Raw genomic sequence first — 6,000 nt, forward strand, 5'->3', positions numbered from 1 at the left:
GCAATGGCTCTTTGAGTTAAGTTATATTGAATAAATTATTAATTTGTTCACAATCACATCCCCAGCAGCGCTCCATTTGTCCATGACTGTAGTTGTTTGCATAGTTTATTGATGTACCAGGAAATGACCGTGTCCCGGTCCCGCAGTGCATTTGACTGAACTATCCAATATCGAACAGAAGGGAGGGTTTTTGGGTTGGTCCAGCTGGCTCGAAACAGAAGCAACACCGGCAATCGGCCACCCATCGTGTGAGTGGGTTTCCGTAGTGGCGGTGGTAGCTTTCATGTCTTGTGGCCCCTGGCTCCAGGCTATTGTCATCATCGTCGTCGTCGTTGGTGTGGTTGATGCGACACCGAAGAAGCTGCAACTTAATCTTCTATCAAATTAATTATCGTGACAATATCGGAACAGCACAATCCAATTTCAATACCGAAACCCATACACGCCGTAACCGTTCGACGTCCAACCGACCAGCGGGACCAAAAACATCCTTTCGCTCCGGCAGGACTTAACGTTGATCACTTCCGTTTTCGGATACGTTGGACGTTGCTTCGGTTGCTTCGAAAGCGATCCCCATTTATTTTCGCAAGGTGAAGGTGACGCTTTTTTATGGTAAAGTTTCGAACCTTTACTGGCTATAAAAAATGTATCACCCAGGTACGACAGACTGATGGATACGAGTCATTCGGCGGAAAGATCGGTACACAAAAAGGGTAGACAAGTGGCCGAGGCAAACGAGTCCTTTACCGTGATGGATTACGGGTGTTTCGGGTGTAAGAAGTGGCCATTAGCTTGGGCATTTAATAGGAAGGGTAATGAAAATGGCTTAACCATCTTGGAACTTTGTTTCTAAACGGTAATTTATAACAACGAGGAAAGTTGGTTGATTTTGCCTTTGGGTGTGCGTTGCTTCAGCATGTTAATTGGTTTGTTGTTGGCAGAAAACTTGTAATCTTGTTTAGGAAGAAAGCTTAACCGTTTATGATATTTTTCTTCAAAGAAGTGAGTGTAGAAGGGTAGAATAGTGGTTTTTTGCTACCTTTGTGTTTTGTTTTATCTCCTGGAATCAATCAAATGTGTTTGTCGTTGAGGCTATTAAGGTTGTGTTTTTAATGGATTTTTTAAAATTAAAATTATGTTCAACTTAAGTTCGGCTTGAGACATTTGTCGGATGTTTGCTTTGTTTTGTTTGCTTTGTTTGCTTTGATTTGTTTGCTCGATAAAAGTGGTAGATAATGATTCCGGTAAGCTATAAGAAATTTAGTTTCTTAGAAAGAAGGCCTACACGCTTAAGGTAGGTATTCTGTCACTAGGACTGATACTGCTTGTGGTAGGGCTCTTACACCCGTTTTGAGTGATGTTCCGACAGATTTTGACTGGTATTTGCTAAATAAAAGATATCTCTTTTTCCACAAAAAGCATCTTATTTCGACCTTAGAGTAGTAATTGGAAACTACTTACTCCCAAGTTTGACACATAAACGCGTTGCTGAGTGGCTATAATCGGATGCGACCGGCTTTTTTCCTCGAACATCTACGAATGTTGTTGTGACAACTTTAGTCATAATAAACCATGACTATGGCCCTGACCTATTCTGAAATTTTTTCGTCAACTTGGTCAACCTCCAACCGCTTTTCGAAGGGCTCATGTGGGTTTTTTGGAGAAACTTCCATCTCAGATCGAATTTAAGTTATTCAGAGCTGTAAACGAAATTTGAGTCTCACATATTGGAATATTGTTTGATAATCTGCTATTTGTTTCATCACTAATGCGGTGAGATTCTGTGAACTTTCTTGAGGAACGTTTCATATGGATGCTGTTATGGAATTGTGTTAAATCTATTAATGGATGCTCTTGGTGGGTTGCAGAGTAGTTCACATAATTGTTATGATTTTGTCTTTCTTTGGAGGTTTCAATTTTGAATGCAATGTTTTAACTATATTTGCTTATCATTAAACCAAATAGGACTTTGACAACTTTCATTTCAATAAATAAAAACATATTGCCCCAATAGCAATTAATTTTTAACAGTTTTCGAAAATGGCGCCTAAATACACGCAATCCACAACGCAAAATTATATTTTTAATTGATGCGTTGCGTTTATTTGCGCTTCGAGAACCAATCTCTTTGAAGTAAAATACGACGGTAAAAAGGATGACAGAAAATGTAAATTTTATTTTACATCTGTTTTAGTACTGATTAATGCTTCACTTAATTGCGCTCGCTGCGAAAATAAAAATGGTAGACACATTTTTTTATGATTACTGTCAAATCAAGAACGGCACTTACTCGTAGCGCTACGCGACACGATAAGCCTTGTCCCATCGAGTGTTGAATATAAATGTAAAAAGATAGACAAAAACAAAACAAACAACATTACCCATCCGACCCCTTTCGCACGGGCCATTCGCTTGGGTCGCTTCGGGGGTACATAAATTTCCATCATTATCTCATCACCGTCAACATGGTGAAGATCAATCATTTCAAAAAACGCGCCTCGACCGCGAACGCTTTGCGGTGGGGAAGTGGAAGAAGCTAAAGCGGGAACGACGGCGGCGTCTCATCGTTAGTGGATGATCGACTTTAGCCGGCCCGTATGCCAGCCAGCGAACCAGCCTGACTGACGGATGATGCTGCTGCTGATGAACTGGCTGAAGAGCAGTGGATGATGCGGATCGGTGGAAGGACGCGAATCAACTCGCGGATGATGCGGCGGGATTCACATTGACGCATTCACGAGAGGCATGCGGCACCGATTCATCAAAGTCCTTCAACATAATCGTCATAATGGTATGTAGCATCGTCGTGCGCGTTTGATGTTGTGCTGTTGAGGAAGAGCTGCCCTGGGTGGAGCGAACAATGATGATGTCGCTTATGATGTTCGATAGCGGTGGGTTAGAGTGTGGCAAATGTTTGTTAAAGTTGGAAAAGCGCCCCGAAGTCCTCGGCTGTTCGCTATTTAAGGTGAGTGTGAGGGCATGTGTTGAGTTTTTTTCTGTTCCCCTTATCATCTGCTCATTGCAGTCCGCTGATAAACAGTAAACAGTCGATCGGACTCGCGACCCCAGCCAGGAATGTCGAAATAATTTGGATCATTTATTTTGGCCTCAAACCACGGAACAGAGCTCCTCAAGAATTATCACTCACGTGGAGGAAAAAACGGATATTCATTTCTTTGTCAATCCGCACCAAAGAAGAAGATGAAGTTCGGGTTGATGTATGGAAAAAACATTCATCTGTGGGAGAACAGTGAAGAGAAGGATTTGAGGCCGTCATACGAAGTCACATACTTCTTTTCTTTTCCAAGGAAGCTGATCCACCAGAAGAACTCAGAAAAATGCCGAAAATCTGCTTTCCTGCAGAATGGTTTGCATCTGCTTATGCGTATGATATGATGATTTCTTGTTCCTTGTTGTGGTTTTTTTACTCGCCGTTCGTTCGCTCATCACTACAGGCGAAATGCGTAACACATGATGAATGACTTTCGCTTCATCGCGTACGAAACGTTTTCCGACGGATTTTCTCTCTTCTTTGGCTTCCAACTTCTGCCTCTGCTGCACGATTCATTGTGCGCGATTGCTCCCTTGCAGGGGGAAGCTGAGTTTATTGTCCGCTTCGATGATGTTTTGCAAATTGGATCAATGCAATTTGCGTATCATTATGGTTGGGAGCGGCACGGACGAGGAATACATGCGCGTTTTGCCTGTGACAAACAAACCCGTTGCGGTGTGGATTGAAATCGCGCTCAAGAAGTAGTAATAATATTTCCAACTGATTATTCCGATTTTTAAGGGTATTAGGGTGGCATTGGTTGGGGCTGCATATGAGAATAATTTAGAAGGAAATTGATTGGTAAGGGTGTTTTCGATGTTTACCGGTAGTAGAATGGAAGCGTGTTATCGGGAAGGAAATAATGGAGTAAACAATGACTGTGGTGAATGTGCGAAAGTTCGAAAGCTTTCGATTTGGTATGCGAATATTTTTGCCAATCATCGTCTGGAGAAGAATAAAAATAATCAGAAGCAAATCCGAAGAGAACGACTATATTCTCAGAATAAGGATGCCAACGTTTTAAAAATTACTTTGCAGATATTGTTAAAACGTGACAATACGGCTTCAATCCGTCAAAATTAAAAATATATAAAGAAATAAATATTGTTAAAATACGATAAATATTACACAAAAAATGGCTTCTTTCTGAGCAATTTAAAATCAAGCTATGTGATTAGTCTTGGTTGTGCTAAGATGTATATTGTTCTTTCTTCTTACAGCAGTGGTTAAGAAATCGCTTGGATTAGGCAAAATGGTTAAAAATTGCATACTTTTAGGATTTATTGAATCGTTACTGAATAGTTAACATTTTAATTAATTTTTTGCTATGCTATAACTTAAGTAAATTTCTACCCCAATTGCTTTGCAACGTGACCATTTAATCGTTTATTTGAGGTTTTGTATACCAAAGTTCTTGAACGTATCTAAAGTGTTAGAATTATGTTATCTGAACAGATATTACGCCGCAGAAACTAGCCTGAAACAAAGAGTAGATCTAATCTTGTATGTTGTTTAGTGCAACAAGCAAAATTATTATATTTTATCCTGACCGTGTCTTCAATCTCAATTTTGAAAATTTCGATAGACGACTATTAGCCATGCAGAAAATTGAATAATCTGTTGAATAATACAGCTGTAAACAGAGCAAGAAACACGTCCTTTTGATAAAAGTGGTCAGCCAGAAGTAGTTACAACTTTATTCTATCTTCTGTCAACTGTCAGACTTGACATTTCCAAATAAAAAAAAAATAATAATATCGTGACCGTGTTGCCAATACCCCAACACAGAAAGACCACAAATTTCTGGCCGAAGTAGTTAAGAGTGTATCAAAAATTATATTAAAGTTGCATACTTTTAGGCGTACGATGATTTGCCCCGACCTGGATACTAGACGACCTTTTTCCTTGTTTTCGTAAGATTGTTACAGTGGGATCACGCATTCTAGTATTTGATTAAATTTTCCTGGAGCGGCCTTAGTTCCTTTAAAGCCATTTTTAGGTTCAGAGGTGAGACTCATCCTCAATTATCAGCACCTAACACTCATAAAAAAGACCCGTTGTGCTGTGCACAATACCTGTCATCTCAACTTATACAGACTTGTTAAAAATTCCTCAGGACAGCTACAACTCGCTCTCAAACGTATCAATTTACCCAGGGATTAACTTGTTCGAAACGTATTATCGATTTTTGCCTTTTCACATCAAAACCCTGTTTGGGAGATTGTTTTCGGCATGTTCAGCAGCTGCTTTACACTGCTCATGTTAGGTCGCAGTTAAAGATGAAACGCATTAGTTATGATGCCGCAATGGAAGCACTCGAACGAACCCATCGCTCGTTGGCGAGCCAACGGAAGATTAAAGGTTTTCGTTACTGCGTAACGCACACGCTCCGGATGCATCCCAGAACGGTGGAACGATGCATCTCCTCACACGACGGGTAGGGTTTCGCTGGAAAAGGATTCGATTCGTACAGCGATTCCCGTGTGTATGATCAACATTGTGTGCGCCTGTTTGTATGCAACCAGGCGCGGGACAAACGAAGGCGTACGTGTTACGGGTGGCAACATAAACAGATGGTTCAAAATTAAACTTCAACCGGCAGCTCGTGCACACATCGGACCGTTCGTCATGCGTTCGTTCGGACGAGCAGCTTCTTTCGTTCGGGCAATATTTTAGAGTGTAGCAAAATATGTTTCCACTTCCAGCTCGCGGTGCACTTTGGCTGTGTGTGTATGTGTGCGTCTGTGAATATGCAAATTTTGCACCAACTTCCTTTCCGATAACTTTGGTGGCGTTGTATTTTGGTTTCGGAAGGAAGCTCGATGCTTCCCGCTCCCATGCGATGAACGATAGTGCCGGACCGGGGGCGTGAGTGTGCTGGTGGTGGTGGGAGAAAATATTTTAAAAGATTACTGCTCTTTCACTAGATGCTGCCGGTTACTTTGGAT

Source organism: Anopheles stephensi, chromosome 3, assembly GCF_013141755.1.
Source record: "Anopheles stephensi strain Indian chromosome 3, UCI_ANSTEP_V1.0, whole genome shotgun sequence".
Taxonomy (NCBI): Eukaryota; Metazoa; Arthropoda; class Insecta; order Diptera; family Culicidae; genus Anopheles; species Anopheles stephensi.